Here is a 19,479-nt window from a genome sequence, read left to right as displayed (position 1 = left end):
GAGAATCTGGAGAAATCACTCCACGTAAGCGGCATGGCCGGAAACCAACATTGATTGACCGTGACCTTCGGTCCCTCAGACAGCACTGTATCAAAAACCGACATCAATCTCTAAAGGATATCACCACATGGGCTTAGGAACACTTCAAAAAAACACTGTCACTAAATGCAGTTTGTCGCTAAGTGCAAGTTAAAACTCTACTATGCAAAGCGAAAGCCATTTATCAACAACATCCAGAAACGCCGCCGGCTTCTCTGAGCCCGAGATCATCTAAGATGGACTGATGCAAAGTGGAAAAGTGTTCTGTGGTCTGACGAGTCCAGTTTTTGGAAATATTCGACATCGTGTCATCCGGACCAAAGGGGAAGCGAACCATCCAGACTGTTATCGACGCAAAGTTCAAAAGCCAGCATCTGTGATGGTATGGGGGTGCATTAGTGCCCAAAGCATGGGGAACTTAACACACCTGTGAAGGCACCATTAATGCTGAAAGGTACATACAGGTTTTGGAACAACATATGATGCCTTTTTCATGGACGCCCCTGCTTATTTCAGCAAGACAATGCCAAGCCACATTCAGCACGTGTTACAACAGCGTGGCTTTGTAAAAAAAAGAGTGAGGGTACTTTCCTGGCCCGCCTGCAGTCCAGACCTGTCTCCCATTGAAAATGTGTGGCGCATTATGAAGCGTAAAATACGACAGCGGAGACCCCGGACTGTTGAACGACTGAAGCTCTACTTAAAACAAGAATGGGAAAGAATTCCACTTTCAAAGCTTCAATAATTAGTTTCCTCAGTTCCCAAACGTCTATTGAGTGTTGTTAAAAGAAAAGGTGATGTAACAGAGTGGTGAACATGCCCTTTCCCAACTACTTTGGCACGTGTTGCAGCCATGAAATTAAAAGTTAATTATTATTTGCAAAAAAAAAATTAAGTTTATGAGTTTGAACATCAAATATGTTGTCTTTGTAGCATATTCAACTGAATATGGGTTGAAAAGGATTTGCAAATCATTGTATTCCGTTTATATTTACATCTAACACAATTTCTCAACTCATATGGAAACGGGGTTTGTACCTTGTTTGTGCACTGAGGACAGAAACATTGAATGCATTAATTGTTGTTCATTTGGAGTCAGCGTTTCGTGTAATGGTCTGTGATCGCTCCGTGTCTGCTGTATGTGGTTGAACGGCTTCTAACCGCTAACAAGTTTAAAGCCATCTGTCAACATGCCGCCTCTCTGCCAATGAGCTCACCTGGCCAGGCTGAGTCCACAGACTTTGCGTCAAAGTGACACATTGCTCTGTCAGATTGCTGACAGCAACAGGAAACGGTTTAATGATAGTTTGTTGTCAGGAAAAACGTGCGTTATTGCTTCAATTATAGCACAAGGTACAGTATTTGGTAACTTGGTCAAAATGATCCAAAGACGCTTCACGATAAGGCAAAGTAAATGGTAAATGGGTTGTATTTGTATAGCGCTTTACTACTTTCAATGTACTCAAAGCGCTTTGACACTACTTCCACATTCACACATTCACACACTGATGGAGGGAGCTGCCATGCAAGGCCCTAACAACCACCCATCAGGAGCAAGGGGGAAGTGTCTTGCTCAAGGACACAACGGACGTGAGGAGGTTGATAGAAGGTGGGGATTGAACCAGGAACCCTCAAGTTGCTGGCACGGCCACTCTCCCAACTTCATCACGCCGTCCCAAGAATATATTTTGACTGCATTCTGTATTGTGTTAGAGCCAACAAGTTCACCAAGGTGATCAACAGCGCTGATCAATCAATCAAAGTTTACTTATATAGCCCTAAATCACCAGTGTTTCAAAGGGCTGCACAAACCACAACGACATCCTTGGCTCAGATCTCACATCAGGGCAAGGAAAAACTGAACCCGATGGGATGACAAAGAGAAACCTTGGAGGGGACTGCAGATGTGGGGACCCCCCCTAAGGCGACCGGTGCAATGGAAGTCGAGTGGATCTAACATAATAGTGAGAGAGTCCAGTCCATAGTGGATCTAATATACTAGTGAGAGTCCAGTCCATAGTGGATCTAACATAATAGTGAGAGAGTCCAGTCCATAGTGGATCTAACATAATAGTGTGAGTCCAGTCCATAGTGGATCTAACATAATAGTGTGAGTCCAGTCCATAGTGGAGCTAACATAATAGTGAGAGAGTCCAGTCCATAGTGGATCTAACATAATAGTGTGAGAGTCCAGTCCATAGTGGATCTAACATAATAGTGTGAGAGTCCAGTCCATAGTGGATCTAACATAATGGTGAGAGAGTCCAGTCCATAGTGGATCTAACATAATAGTGAGAGAGTTCAGTCCATAGTGGATCTAACATAATAGTGAGAGTCCAGTCCATAGTGGATCTAACATAATAGTGAGAGAGTTCAGTCCATAGTGGATCTAACATAATAGTGAGAGTCCAGTCCATAGTGGATCTAACATAATAGTGTGAGTCCAGTCCATAGTGGATCTAACATAATAGTGAGAGAATCCAGTCCATAGAGGATCTAACATAATAGTGAGAGTCCAGTCCATAGTGGATCTAACATAAGAGTGTGAGTCCAGTCCATAGTGGATCTAACATAATAGTGTGAGTCCAGTCCATAGTGGATCTAACATAATAGTGTGAGAGTCCAGACCATAGTGGATCTAACATAATATTGTGTGAGTCCAGTCCATAGTGGATCTAACATAATAGTGAGAGTCCGGTCCATAGTGGATCTAACATAATAGTGAGAGTCCAGTCCATAGTGGATCTAACAAAATAGTGTGAGTCCAGTCCATAGTGGATCTAACATAATAGTGAGAGTCCAGTCCATAGTGGATCTAACATAATAGTGAGAGTCCAGTCCATAGTGGATCTTACATAATAGTGAGAGTCCAGTCCATAGTGGATCTAACATAATAGTGTGAGAGTCCAGTCCATAGTGGATCTAACATAATAGTATGAGTCCAGTCCATAGTGGATCTAACAAAATAGCGTGAGAGTCCATTACATAGTGAATCTAACATAATAGTATGAGTCCAGTCCATAGTGGATCTAACATAATAGTGAGAGTCCAGTCCATAGTGGATCTAACATAATAGTATGAGTCCAGTCCATAGTGGATCTAACATAATAGTGAGAGTCCAGTCCATAGTGGATCTAACATAATAGTGAGAGTCCAGTCCATAGTGGATCTAACATAATAGTGAGAGTCCAGTCCATAGTGGATCTAAAATAATAGGGTAAGAGTCCAGTTCATAGTGGATCTAACTTAATAGTGAGAGTCCAGTCCATAGTGGATCTAACATAATAGTGTAAGTCCAGTCCATAGTGGATCTAACATAATAGTGAGAGTCCAGTCCATAGTGGATCTAACATAATAGTGAGAGTCCAGTCCATAGTGGATCTAACATAATAGTGTGAGAGTCCAGTCCATTGTGGATCTAACATAATAGTGTGAGAGTCCAGTCCATAATGGATCTAACATGAAATTGTGAGAATCAAGTCCATAGTGGATCTAACATAAAAGTGAGAGTCCAGTCCATAGTGGATCCAACATAATAGTGTGAGAGTATAACAATAGGAGCCATTACCTCCCTGTTTGGCACTCAAGGGTTAAAATTGGTGGCAAAAGCACTAAAAAAATATTCCCGGGCGTGGCCACCGCTGTTGCTCACTGCTCCCCTCACCTCCCAGGGGGTGATCAATGGTGATGGGGCAAATAATTCCGTCACACCTAGTGTGTGTGTGACTATTATTGTTACTTTAACTTCATGAGAGTAAGTAATACTTTTAAAAGTGCAATCTTTATCAATTGTCCATAATGATGTATGAAGGTCTGCATATGCAAATGAGATGTAATATTGCTCATGTAACTTCACTGTCATCTTGTCATGGTGTGCTCAACATGGCGTTACACCCCATGACACGATGGCCAGGGAAATTGATAATCATTTTATCACATTAATATATTAAACCTCTCCCTCTTTGCTTGTTTCCCCATTATCCTAATTGAGTGCAAATTGGTTAAGCGGGCGCTGCGCGGCTATCAAGCATCTTAGTTTTATCAGATGACAATTTAAGCCCGGAGAGATCCTATTAGCCAGAAAGCTGCTAATGTCTTGAAGGCGCTGTGTCAGCTTACAGGGCGAGGAAGGAAGGAAGGAAAGAAGGAAGGAAGGGTGAGTGGGTGTGGGGGATGGGAGATGATGGAGAGGAGGTGGGTTATTTGAGGATAGTGTTGCCAACTACCGAGAAGATAAATAACCGACACCTTGGTGGGTTTTTTTCATTTCTGTGGAAGAAGTTTTACACTCGACTTGTTTGTGGAAGACATTGAACTTTTCATTTATTTATGCATTTTTCAACAAATAAGAAGATTACAATTACATGAATCAACCTTTCGTAGGGTAAGGGTATGTAATCCTAACCCCAGCCATCTGCGATGAGGTGGCCACTTGAGCCCATGTGGTGATATCCTTTAGAGATTGATGTCGGTTTTTGATACAGTGCCGTCTGAGGGATCAAAGGTCACGGTCATTCAATGCCGCTTACGTGGAGTGATTTCTCCAGATTCTCTGAACCTTTTGATGAAATTATGGACCGTAGATGTTGAAATCCCTAAATTTCTTGCAATTGCACTTTGAGAAACGTTGTTCTTAAACTGTTTGACTATTTGCTCACGCAGTTGTGGACAAAGGGGTGTACCTCGCCCCATCCTTTCTTGTGAAAGACTGAGCATTTTTTGGGAAGCTGTTTTTATACCCAATCATGGCACCTACCTGTTCCCAATTAGCCCGCACACCTGTGGGATGTTCCAAATAAGTGTTTGATGAGCATTCCTCAACTTGTTCAGTATTTATTGCCACCTTTCCCAACTTCTTGGTCACGTGTTGCTGGCATCAAATTCTAAAGTTAATGATTATTTGCACACACAAAAAAAAATGTTTATGAGTTTGAACATCAAATATGTTGTCTTTGTAGCATATTCAACTGAATATGGGTTGAAAATGATTTGCAAATCATTGTATTCTGTTTATATTTACATCTAACACAATTTCCCAACTCATATGGAAACAGGGTTTGTACTGGAGTTATGCGGTATACCAGTATTAATATAGTACCACGATACTAATGAATCATATTCGGTACTATGCCGCTTTTGTGACATTCCTCGTTTTAGGACCAGGCGAGCATGTTCAGCAGCGCACAATCACTGAGTACTTACAAGCAGACAAGGGTGCAAACAGAAGAGGGAGAACAGACGCATTTTGGCTTGAAAAGTAACAAGAAAGGTGAAGTTCGCCACAGGTCCGGTGGCCATGGATGAAGTGCTGGTTGTCCAGAATCAGAACCTGGAGGTGGACCGCTCACCTGTGGATCGGATATGGAAATCTCTATGTTGCTGACCTGTTTCTGCTATGGAATGGACTCTCACACTATTATATTAGATCCACTATGGACTGGACTCTCTCACTATTATATTAGATCCACTATGGACTGGACTCTCACTATTATGTTAGATCCACTATGGACTGGACTCTCACACTAATATGTTAAATCCACTATGGACTGGACTCTCACAATATTATGTTAGACCCACTGTGGACTGGACTCATACTATTATGTTAGATCCACTATGGACTGGACTCTCACTATTATGTTAGATCCACTATGGACTGGACTTTCACACTATTATGTTAGATCCACTATGGACTGGACTCTCTCTATTATGTTAGATCCACTATGGACTGGACTCTCACTATTATGTTAGATCCACTATGGACTGGACTCTCACTATTATGTTAGATCCACTATGGACTGGACTCTCACTATTATGTTAGATCCACTATGGACTGGACTCTCACACTAATATGTTAGATCCACTATGGACTGGACTCATACTATTATGTTAGATCCACTATGGACTGGACTCTCACTATTATGTTAGATCCACTATGGACTGGACTCTCACACTAATATGTTAGATCCACTATGGACTGGACTCATACTATTATGTTAGATCCACTATGGACTGGACTCTCACTATTATGTTAGATCCACTATGGACTGGACTCTCACACTAATATTTTAAATCCACTATGGACTGGACTCTCTCTATTATGTTAGATCCACTATGGACTGAACTCGCACTATTATGTTAGATCCACTACGGACTGGACTTTCACACTATTATGTTAGATCCACTATGGACTGGACTCTCTCTATTATGTTAGATCCACTATGGACTGGACTCTCACTATTATGTTAGATCCACTATGGACTGGACTCTCACTATTATGTTAGATCCACTATGGACTGGACTCTCACTATTATGTTAGATCCACTATGGACTGGACTCTCACACTAATATGTTAGATCCACTATGGACTGGACTCATACTATTATGTTAGATCCACTATGGACTGGACTCTCACTATTATGTTAGATCCACTATGGACTGGACTCTCACACTAATATGTTAGATCCACTATGGACTGGACTCTCTCTATTATGTTAGATCCACTACGGACTGAACTCTTACTCTTATCTTAGATTAGATTAGATTAGATAGTACTTTATTTATTCCGTCAGGAGAGTTCCTTCAGGAAAATTACAATTTTCAGCACAATCCCATTCAAGATTAGACAAACATTACAGGGAGACAGAACAGGATCGCTGACGGGTCTGCCGCCAAAAGATTTTATGAGCCCCCACATAATTTTAAGGTTCCCCGCCACATCATGCTAATGCGACCTGCCACATAATTTTATGTGATCCGCCATATAGATTTATCGTGGTCCTCCACATCATTTAAGGTGCCCCCATATTAAAAAAAAAAAATTAAAATTAAAGCTGCAAGCAGCGATGGACGGGACCGACTTTTGCTGGTGTTTCCTGCCTTTACCCATTCACTATGGATCCACTATGGACTGGACTTTCACACTATTATGTTAGATCTACTCGACGTCCATTGCATCCGGTCTCCCCTAAAGGGGGGATTTACCCACATTTGCAGTCCTCTCGAAGGTTTCTCATAGTCATTCTCATCGACGTCCCACTGGGATGTGAGTTTTTCCTTGCCCTTATGTGGCCCTTGATCCGCGGATGTCGTTGTGGCTTGTGCAGCCCTTTGAGACACTTGTGATTTAGGGCTATATAAATAAACATTGATTGATTGTTTGAAATTATAACACTGAAACTTTTATACAGCATTATTCACATGTGAATATTATAAATACATTTTATTGTACAGCGTTATTGACGTGAATAATATAGAGTCTATTATACAGCATTATTCACTTGTGAATATTATAAAATACAGTCTATTATACAGCATTATTCACACGTGAATAACATAAATAGTCTATTATACTACATTATTTACATAAGAATAACATAAATACAGTCTATTATACAGCATTATTCACATGTGAATAATATAAATACAGTCTATTATACAGCATTATTCACATGTGAATAGCATAAATACAGTCTATTATACAGCATTATTCACATGTGAATAGCATAAATACAGTCTATTATACAGCATTAGTCACACGTGAATAACAAAAATACAGTCTATTATACTACATTATTTACATAAGCATAACATAAATACAGTCTATTATACAGCATTATTCACATGTGAATAATATAATACAGTCATTTATACAGCGTTATTCACATGTGAATAATATACAGTCTATTTTACAGCATTATTCACATGTGAATAATATAAATACAGTCTATTATACAGCATTATTCACATGTGAATAATATAAATACAGTCTATTATACAGCATTATTCACATGTGAATAATATAAATAGTCTATTATACAGCATTATTCACATGTGAATTATATAAATACAGTCTATTATACAGCATTATTTACATAAGAATAACATAAATACAGTCTATTATACAGCATTATTCACATGTGAATAATATAAATACAGTCTATTATACAGCATTATTCACATGTGAATAGCATAAATACAGTCTATTATACAGCATTATTCACATGTGAATAGCATAAATACAGTCTATTATACAGCATTAGTCACACGTGAATAACAAAAATACAGTCTATTATACTACATTATTTACATAAGAATAACATAAATACAGTCTATTATACAGCATTATTCACATGTGAATAATATAATACAGTCATTTATACAGCGTTATTCACATGTGAATAATATAAATACAGTCTATTATACAGCATTATTCACATGTGAATAATATAAATACAGTCTATTATACAGCATTATTCACATGTGAATAATATAAATAGTCTATTATACAGCATTATTCACATGTGAATTATATAAATACAGTCTATTATACAGCATTATTCACATGTGAATAATATAAATACAGTCTATTATACAGCATTATTCACATGTGAATAATATAAATAGTCTATTATACAGCATTATTCACATGTGAATTATATAAATACAGTCTATTATACAGCATTATTCACATGTGAATAATATAAATACAGTCTATTATACAGCATTATTCACATGTGAATAATATAAATACAGTCTATTATACAGCATTATTCACATGTGAATAATATAATACAGTCATTTATACAGCGTTATTCACATGTGAATAATATAAATACAGTCTATTATACAGCATTATTCACATGTGAATAATATAAATACAGTCTATTATACAGCATTATTCACATGTGAATAGCATAAATACAGTCTATTATACAGCATTATTCACATGTGAATAGCATAAATACAGTCTATTATACAGCATTATTCACATGTGAATAACATAAATAAAGTCTATTATACAGCCTTATTCACATATGAATAACATAAATACAGTCTATTATACAGCATTATTCACATGTGAATAATATAAATACAGTCTATTATACTTTTAAGTGCAGTCAAAAAGGAACATATACATTATACAGTCTGATGCCTGTCGGTATGAAGGACTTCCTGTGTGATACTAATATCCAAATACCTCGTGCTAAACATTGTGTGCAATCTAAGAATCCATGCTTGACGGTAGGCCTGGTGTTCCTGGGATAAAGGCTTCACCAATTCTCCTCCAAACGTATTGATGGGTATTGTGGCCAAACAGCTTCATTTTTGTTTCATCTGACATCACATGGACAAAGATAAGACCTTCTGGAGGAAAGTTTTATGGTTATTTGAAACAAACATTTAGCTTCGACACCTTGCACAAACCATCGCTCAAAATCTTTGACCGAAAACCCCAACACCACCATCGCTGTTTAGTTCTCCAAAGATTAAGATTGTTAAATGTTGCTAACATTCAAAGAGTAGCATCAAAACGAATGGCCTATAGAATCCTAAATATTACTGCATCGGCGCCACTTCAGCACTTTGTCCAGTTTACATCTGCTGTGACAACTAGAAACACACCAGCCTCCACCAGGGGGCGGCGTAGCGTACCCAGAGGCAAAAAATCTTTTTGCAAAATCAGCCTTTTCATATAAAGCCTTCAAGGAATGGAACGACCTCACAACAAACTTGAAAAGTCTAACAGATGACTTTCCATTCACGATTGAAGTTAAAAAGTGGCTTCTGATCAATCAAAGCTGCTCACACGGTCACTAAGGTGGACACTATGACTAACACATCAACTTAATGTGTATTATGGGGCGGCATAGCTCGGTTGGTAGAGTGGCCGTGCCAGCAACTTGAGGGTTGCAGGTTCGATTCCCGCTTCCGCCATTCTAGTCACTGCCGTTATGTCCTTGGGCAAGGCACTTTTCCCACCTGCTCCCAGTGCCACCCACACTGGTTTAAATGTAACTTAGATATTGGGTTTCACTATGTAAAGCACTGTGAGTCACTAGAGAAAAGTGCTATATAAATATAATTCACTTCACTTCATTTATTATATTTATCCATGAGAGTATTTTGTTGTAAATTGTGAGGTGTGTGTGTTGAAATCGTGGCTGTTTTTACAAATGATGACAGACGTGAAAAAGAGCATGTACTGTCTAGTTATGATGTAAAGGAGAGGTGTGGTTGTATTGTATATCAAGTATGTGTCAATGAAAGGGCATTTTATGACTTTTCTTAATTTGAGTACATTCTATAGTGTAAGTTTATCGTTATAATTTTATTGCATGTTTTTTTGTATCTTTTTAATTTAGGTAGCCAGGGACTACAGATGGAAATGAGCTATTTTGCTCTAATCTGGTACAGAATATCAATCAATCAATCAGATAATCAACATTTACTTATATAACCCTAAATTTGAGTGTCTCAAAGGGCTGCTTAACATTTCTGTGCATTTTCTCTTCAAATAAAGACTTAACTCAAATAAGAAAGGGGGGGAAAATATGGTCGACTAGCCCTCCCAACAATGTGTCCCTTATTATTATTATTTTTTTCTTCATAGAGTTGGTGACAATACTTCAGGACCATGTGTTCAATTTCCACTAAATGACTCAGAGTTAGTTGGTGATGAACGCCAAGATGCAGAGATGGAGGCAGAAGACATGATTCAATTTTAATACTAAAACAAGAACAAACAAAAGGGTACTAACAAAAGGCGCGCACGAGGCGGATAACAAACTTGGCTAAGAACAAAAACACTTACTGTGACACGACGGAACTATGGCACGAACAGAGTGAACAGAAGTAGACAAAGCTACAAGCGACAATAATCCAGCACTTACTGGAGGACAAGGCAGGTAGAAATAAGACCAGGCTGATTGACACCAGGTGTGGCCAGCTGCCAATCAGCCGCAGCTGAGGGGAAACAGACAGTACAAGAGCGCTGACAGGAAAAAATAAAACTTGGCCACACTGTCAGGGACAAGCCGGACAAAATGTGTTAAAAAAAATGTGCACGTCATTATTAATATTGACTGTTAATCGCTCACTGACTACTGTTTTTTTTAATCAAACATATACACGGCGTTAGAGCTCGGTTGGTAGAGTGGCCGTGCCAGCAACTTGAGGTTTCCAGGTTCGATTCCTGCTTCTCGGGCAAGACACTTTACCCACATTCCCCCGTTCCACCCACTCTGGTTTGAAAAATAAAATAAAACGTAACTTAAATTTTGGGTTTCATAATGTAAAGCACAGTGGCCTAGTGTTTAGAATGTCCGCATTGAGATCGAAAGGTGGTGAGGTCAAACCCCGGCTGATGATTTTAACACACACACCTCACAATTTAGAACAAATTGTTCTCATGGATGAATATAATACACATTAAGTTGATGTGTCAATCATAGTGTCCACCTTATTGACTGTGTGAGCAGCTTTGATTGCTCCAAAGCCGCTTTTTAACTTTAATTGTGAACGAAGAGTCATCTGTTATTCCCATTACCTCCCTGCTTGGCACTCAGCATCAAGGGTTGGAATTGGGGGTAAAGTCAGCAAAAATTATTCCCGGGCGTGGCCACCGCTGCTGCTCACTGCTCCCCTCACCTCCCAGGGGGTGGAACAAGGGGATGGGTCCAATGCAAAGGACAAATTTCACCACACGCAGTGTATGTGTGTGGCAATCATTGGTACTTTTAATTAATTCAATTTGGAGAAAAGCGCTATATAAATATCATTCACTTCACATTTCAAGGTGACACAGTGGCCAAGAAGTTGTTTGGCGTGCGTTTGAGGGACCTCGCAAGCTTTTCTGCTGCTTTATCTTTTAATCTTTTAGTTTGCCAAAATGGGAAAAGGGGTTAACTCTAACCCTGCATTCATCCAGCTTAGTAGGCTCCTGTGCAGCAGAGGATTGTTTCAGCAGGAAGACAAACTACACGGTTAGTTGGTGGCTCTTTACAGTGCCAGGAACCATACATGCATGAAGGACCCAGTTGGACTGAACTGAATGAATAAATATCTCCAGTCCATAGTGGATCTAACATTATAGTGAGAGTCCAGTCCATAGTGGATCTAACATACAAACCCCGTTTCCATATGGGTTGGGAAATTGTGTTAGATGTAAATGTAAACGGAATTCGATGATTTGCAAATCATTTTCAACCCATATTCAGTTGAATGCACTACAAACACAACATATTTGGTGTTCAAACTCGTAAACTTAAATTTTTTTTTTGCAAATAATAACTAACTTAGAATTTCATGGCTGCAACACGTACCAAAGTAGTTGGGAAAGGGCATGTTCACCACTGTGTTACATCACCTTTTCTTTTAACAACACTCAATAAATGTTTGGGAAATGAGGAAACTAATTGTTGAAGCTTTGAAAGTGAAATTCTTTCCCACTCTTGTTTTATGTAGAAATTCAGTCGTTCAACAGTCCGGGGTCTCCGCTGTCGTATTTTACGCTTCATAATGCGCCACACATTTTCCATGGGAGACAGGTCTGGACTGCAGGCGGGCCAGGAAAGTACCCGCACTCTTTTTTCACGAAGCCACGCTGTTGTAATACGTGCTGAATGTGGCTTGGCATTGTCTTGCTGAAATAAGCAGGGGCGTCCATGAAAAAGGCAGCATATTTTGTTCCAAAACCTGTATGTACCTTTCAGCATTAATGATGCCTGCACAGATGTGTAAGTTACCCATGCCTTGGGCACTAATGCACCCCCATACCATCACAGATGCTGGCTTTTGAACTTAGCGTCGATAACAGTCTGGATGGTTCGCTTCCTCTTTGGTCCGGATGACACGATGTTGAATATTTCCAAAAACTATTTGAAATGTGGACTCGTCAGACCACAGAACCCTTTTCCACTTTAAATCAGTCCATCTTAGATGATCTCGGGCCCAGAGAAGCCGGCGGCGTTTCTGGATGTTGTTGACAAATGGCTTTTTCTTTGCATAGTAGAGCTTTAACTTGCACTTACAGATGTAGCGACAAGCTGTATTAGGTGACAGTGGTTTTCTGAAGTGTTCCTGAGCCCATGTGGTGATATCCTTTAGAGATTGATGTCGGTTTTTGATACAGTGCCGTCCGAGGGATCGAAGGTCACGGTCATTCAATGTTGGTTTCCGGCCATGCCGCTTACGTGGAGTGATTTCTCCAGATTCTCTGAACCCTTTGATGATATTATGGAGCGTAGATGTTGAAATCCCTAAATTTCTTGCAATTGCACTTTGAGAAACGTTGTTCTTAAACTGTTTGACTATTTGCTCACGCAGTTGTGGACAAAGGGGTGTACCTCGCCCCATCCTTTCTTGTGAAAGACTGAGCATTTTTTTGGGAAGCTGTTTTTATACCCAATCATGGCACCCACCTGTTCCCAATCAGCCTGCACACCTGTGAGATGTTCCAAATAAGTGTTTGATGAGCATTCCTCAACTTTTTCAGCATTTATTGCCACCTTTCCAAACTTTTTTGTCACGTGTTGCTGGCATCAAATTCTAAATTTAATGATTATTTGCACACACAAAAAAAAAAGTTTATCAGTTTGAACATCAAATATGTTGTCTTTGTAGCATATTCAACTGAATATGGGTTGAAAAGGATTTGCAAATCATTGTATTCTGTTTATATTTACATCTAACACAATTTCCCAACTCATATGGAAACAGGGTTTTAGATACTTCTTTAAAATGTATTTTGTAATGTATGACTGGCCTCACACGGGCCGGACAGGGACACCCGAAGGTCTGAATGTGTCTCGCGGGCCGCAGAGATCCCAGGTCTTCCGTAGAACATGTCCTCTTCCCCAAGAGCAAAGCAAGACTCCTGCAGATTACCTCCAATCAGCTGCAGTTTCAAGCCAGACCATTGTTTTGGTCTAGCTTCCTCTAGTCCCTCGGTAGTGGAAAATGGAAGGTAATTCAATTATGGATGTCCTAATTTGTTTTAACCAAAGACGCCCAAACACGTCAGCACGAGCATTTGAGACGTTAATGTGATTAAATAATTATTGTTTTAAAAGCACACTGGCTAAGAGGAACGTTTTAATGGCGGCACGGTGAAATGGAGCCTCGGCTGCCGGGCCGCCTTGTTTCACCGGCGGCGTAAGCTCCTCACCTGGGCTAATTTGAGCTGCAAAGAAAATAAACAGCCACCTTAAAGCTGCCTCCTAATCTTCGTATCCGTTGATGTCACACAAGCCGGGGCCGGATCCTGCAGGACGCCGGCTCACGCAGGCTACTTTGTTTTCTGTTGTTGTGGTCGTCGTGCTTTGAGGGAGTGTCTGGCCTCCGGGTTCAACTGGCTTAATAGAAAACTTATATGTTGTAGCGGCTTGCATAAATAAAGTAAGTTTATTACAAGTAGCATTATCACTGCAGGACGAGGAATAGCTAAACATGCTTCACTACACACCGGCATCAAAATGTAAACAAACGCCATTGTTTCATCTATACCAAGAACAGTAGTGTATCTGGTGGATACTACTAGGATTACGTCTGTATTTTTTGGCATCACAACATCTTTTTTTTGTTTTAAAATTGTTTTATTTTGTTGTGGGGGGGTGGCCTGCAGGCCTGCAGCAGAACGGGGCCTTGAAAATAGCGACAGGCGCACGGATGGCCCAGGTGGGCCTTGTTATCTAATCATCGGTCGACTTTTTTAACAGCAGACGGGATGAGACGGGTAGTTGGAGTTGGAGGTGCTGCTGAGCGGAAGCAGGAGGGAAAGTCAGTTTGCCGGAAAGCAAAAGACTCTGCACATTTATGAAAATAAAACAGTGTTATACCCTGAATTCCTGGCTCTCCTGGCAGTGTGTGGTGGTCTGAAGAACCCACTAGAGGGCAACCTCTACAATTATGTTTATAAACTCAGGAAATATGTCCCTGGACACATGAGGACTTTGACTATGACCAATGTGTGATGCTGTAACGACATAGTATAGAATTGATACCCAAATTTGTGGTATCATCCAAAACTAATGTAAAGTATCAAAGAAGAGAAGAATAAGTGATTATGACATTTGAACAGAAGTGTAGCTAAATCTGGAATCTGCGCTTTCGCATGATATTTTAGTGATTAGTGTTGCCCTGATACCAACATTTTTGGTCTTTTCTATACTTTTCTAAATAAAGGGGACCAAAAAAAAATGCATTATTTGTTATGGCCTGATCAAGGAGGCGACCCCAGGATGCAGAGACGGGAGGCAAGGTAGAATTACAAAAAGGGAAAATTTAATAAGTCCAAAAAGTGTAAGAAAAGGCGATGGGGCAGAAGTGCACACCATGAATAAACAAACAAAAACAGGTTTCTCAGTGGTCGGCAGGGGAAAAGGCCAGGGCTCACTGAGTACAGCAAAAGGTCCAACACCAAATCTTCTTTATGTCAGGGAGGCTAGGAAGCAAACCCAAAGAGGTGAGGGATTTCCAGGTATAAGGAGAGACAACATACCAGGACTGACGAAGTGAAGGGAGGTGCAGAAGACAGTAACCGGCAGGACCCAGCTGTCAGTGACGAGCTTAAATACTCCTAGGTAGAAATTTGTTGCAGGTGTGCCTCGCTGGGGACTAATGAACTGAAAAAAACAGACATCGCCATAAAAGAGAAGGCAGGGAAATGACAAAACACAACATTATTGGCTTTATTTTAACAAAAAATCCTAGGGTGTGGCGGACCGGTACTTTTCAGACACGGTATGGTAACGAAAATGATTCATTAGTATCGCGATACTTTACTAATACCCAGTAAGTTAGACTAGGCACCAGGCAGTGTGGTTAGGGAGCGTTTCCACAGAGTGTTTCCAGAGCGGAAGGAGATTTTTTTAACAAAGTCCTAAAGCTTCGTGGTATATCAGATTGTAGATGTTTTTTTTGTTTTTTTTACCCTTCGTGTTTATATTTTGCTTTGTTTGTTGCATTTGGCTTGATTGTAAAATATGTCGGTTGAGAGCGGGTGTGACGTTCATAGGTTCTCAATATTCAGGGTTTTATCGTTCATAGAAAAAAAAAAAAACATTCAGTTTTTAAGGCGGTCTCTCATAACATTTTTAGCAATCAATCAGATTATATTGTGAGGTTTTGTATTATTTTCCCTAAATAGATATACCAGCCCCCAGAGACATTTTTTTTTTCCTCTAAATTTGGCCCCCCTAGTCAAAATAATTGCCCAGGCCTGTGCTAGAGAACAAAGAATGTTTGAAACTCCGCATGTCAACATCTCCGATTGGCGCCACACCAACAAAATGCCGAAGCAGCTGTCACGCCAAATTTCTTCTCCCTACAAAACCCCCCCCCTCCATTTACTTTCGGGGTCATGATTAATACAGACGTTTTGTTAACGCTATATTATAAAAGTATAACACTATATTATAAAAATATAACACTATATTATAAAAATACAGACGTTTTGTTAACGCTATATTATAAAAGAAAATTAAAAAAATATACAAACACAAGCTATGGGATGACATGAGAGGAAACGTAACCCCGGAAGTAAATGCGTCATCCCATAGCTTGTGTTTGTAAATTGTTTTTTAATTTTTTTTATAATATAGTGTTAACAAAACATCTGTATTTCTATAATATAGCATTATATTTTTATAATATAGCATTATATTTTTATAATATAGCGTTATATTTTTATGATATAGCGTTAACAAAACGTCTGTATTAATCATGACCCCGGAAGTAAATGGGGGGTAAGGTTTTTGTAGGGGGGAAGAAATTTGGCGTGACACAACCTTTTCCACAACAACACCGTATGAAAAAAAAAACGTCAACAACAGAAGGAGATAACGTCCGCAGGAACCTACCACATAATGAAGGACAAACACTATTTGATTTCCTATTATGCAGATCATTTTTTTTTGACACTTACTGAAATATCTTGTGACATCATGCACAAAAGTGCACTTTATTTGTTTTAAACTATTGTAGTGGTGTTGTGTACAAAAAGTGCACTTTAATTTAGTGTTGTTTTGATATGTCATCTCAGTGACATCATGCACAAAAGTGCACTTTATTTGTTTTAAACCATTGTAGTGGTGTTGTGTACAAAAAGTGCACTTTAATTTAGTGTTGTTTTGATATGTCTTAGTGACACCATGCACAAAAGTGCACTTTATTTGTTTTAAACTATTGTAGTGGTGATGTGTACAAAAAGTGCACTTTAATTTAGTGTTTTGATATGTCATCTTAGTGATATCATGCACAAAAGTGCACTTTATTTGTTAAAAACTATTGTAGTTGCGTTGTGTATAAAAAGTGCACTTTAATTTAGTGTTGTTTTCATATGTCATCTTTGTGACATCATGCACAAAAGTGCACTTTATTTATTTGAAACTATTGTAGTGGCGTTGTTTATAAACAGTGCACTTTAATTTAGTGTTGTTTTGATATGTCATCTTAGTGACATCATGCACAAAAGTGCACTTTATTTGTTTTAAACTATTGTAGTGGTGTTGTGTACAAAAAGTGCACTTTAATTTAGTGTTTTGATATGTCATCTTCGTGACATCATGCACTAAAGTGCACTTGATTTGTTTTAAACTATTGTAGTGGCGTTGTGTATAAAAAGTGTACTTTAATTTAGTGTTGTTTTGATATGTCTTAGTGACATCATGCACAAAAGTGCACTTTAGTTGTTGTTTTGATATGTTATCTTAGTGACGTCATGCACAAAAGTGCACTTTATTTGTGACATCATGCACAAAAGTGCACTTTATTTGTTGTAAACTATTGTAGTGGTGTTGTGTACAAAAAGTGCACTTTAATTTAGTGTTGTTTTGATATGTCATCTTAGTGACATCATGCACAAAAGTGCACTTTATTTGTTTTAAACTATTGTAGTTGCGTTGTGTATAAAAAGTGCACTTTAATTTAGTGTTGTTTTCATGTCATCTTTGTGACATCATGAACAAAAGTGCACTTTATTTATTTGAAACTATTGTAGTGGTGTTGTTTATAAAAAGTGCACTTTAATTTAGTGTTGTTTTGATATGTCATCTTAGTGAAAGTCATGCACAAAAGTGCACTTTATTTGTTTTAAACTATTGTAGTGGCGTTGTGTACAAAAAGTGCACTTTAATTTAGTGTTTTGATATGTCACCTTTGTGACATCGGGCACAAAAGTGCACTTTATTGGTTTTAAACCATTATAGTTGTGTTGTGTACAAAAAGTGCACTTTAATTTAGTATTGTTTTGATATGTCATCTTTGTGACATCGTGCACAAAAGTATACTTTATTTGTTTTAAACCATTGTAGTGGCGTTGTGTATAAAAAGTGCACTTTAATTTAGTGTTGTTTTGATATGTCTTAGTGACATCATGCACAAAAGTGCACTTTAATTGTTGTTTTGATATGTTATCTTAGTGACATCATGCACAAAAGTGCACTTTATTTTGGACATCATGCACAAAAGTGCACTTTATTTGTTTGAAACTATTGTAGTGGTGTTGTGTACAAAAAGTGCACTTTAATTTAGTGTTGTTTTGATACGTCATCTTAGTGACATCATGCACAAAAGTGCACTTTATTTGTTTTAAACTATTGTAGTGGCGTTGTGTACAAAAAGTGCACTTTATTTAGTGTTGTTTTGATTTGTCATCTTAGTGACATCATGCACAAAAGTGCACTTTATTTGTTTTAAACTATTGTAGTGGTGTTGTGTACAAAAAGTGCACTTTATTTAGTGTTTTGATATGTCTTAGTGACATCATGTACAAAAGTGCACTTTATTTATTTTAAACTATTGTAGTGGCGTTGTGTTAAAAAAGTGCACTTTAATTTAGTGTTGTTTTGATATGTCATCTTAGTGACATCATGCACAAAAGTGAACTTTATTTGTTTTAAACTATTGTAGTGGCGTTGTGTATAAAAAGTGCACTTTAATTTAGTGTTGTTTTGATATGTCATCTTAGTGACATGCACAAAAGTGCACTTTATTTGTTTTAAACTATTGTAGTGGCGTTCTGTACAAAAAGTACACTTTAATTTAGTGTTGTTTTGATATTTCATCTTAGTGACATCATGCACAAAAGTGCACTTTAATTGTTGTTTTGATATGTTATCTTAGTGACATCATGCACAAAAGTGCACTTTATTTTTGACATCATGCACAAAAGTGCACTTTATTTGTTTCAAACTATTGTAGTGGTGTTGTGTACAAAAAGTGCACTTTATTTAGTGTTGTTTTGATATGTCATCTTAGTGACATCGTGCACAAAAGTGTACTTTATTTGTTTTAAACTATTGTAGTGGCGTTGTGTATAAAAAGTGCTCTTTAAGTTAGTGTTGTTTTGATATGTCATCTTAGTGACATCATGCACAAAAGTGCACTTTATTTGTTTTAAACTATTGTAGTGGTGTTGTGTACAAAAAGTGCACTTTAATTTTGTGTTGTTTTGATTTGTCATCTTAGTGACATCATGCACAAAAGTGCATTTTATTTGTTTTAAACTATTGTAGTGGTGTTGTGTACAAAAAGTGCACTTTAATTTAGTGTTGTTTTGATATGTCATCTTAGTGACATCATGCACAAAAGTGCACTTTATTTGTTTTAAACTATTGTAGTGGTGTTGTGCATAAAAAGTGCACTTTAATTTAGTGTTGTTTT

The 19,479-nt window shown here is 38.3% G+C and overlaps 1 long non-coding RNA gene across 2 annotated transcripts in view; it reads right to left on the bottom strand.

The window, feature by feature from the left end:
- Positions 1-15,077: 15,077 nt before the first annotated feature.
- Positions 15,078-19,479, bottom strand: part of LOC133568735 (uncharacterized) — an 82,119-nt gene continuing 77,717 nt past the window's right edge. For both annotated transcript variants that reach the window (XR_009809659.1, XR_009809660.1), the window contains 2 exons: positions 15,317-15,440; positions 15,078-15,259 (listed from right to left, as the gene is read on the bottom strand). This is a non-coding gene — a long non-coding RNA (uncharacterized LOC133568735). The remainder of the gene's footprint in view (positions 15,260-15,316; positions 15,441-19,479) is intronic.

This window comes from Nerophis ophidion, linkage group LG14, assembly GCF_033978795.1.
Source record: "Nerophis ophidion isolate RoL-2023_Sa linkage group LG14, RoL_Noph_v1.0, whole genome shotgun sequence".
Classification (NCBI taxonomy): domain Eukaryota; kingdom Metazoa; phylum Chordata; class Actinopteri; order Syngnathiformes; family Syngnathidae; genus Nerophis; species Nerophis ophidion.
The sequence above is the reverse complement of the archived record's forward strand: the minus strand, read 5'-3'. Positions and strand labels throughout refer to the sequence as shown.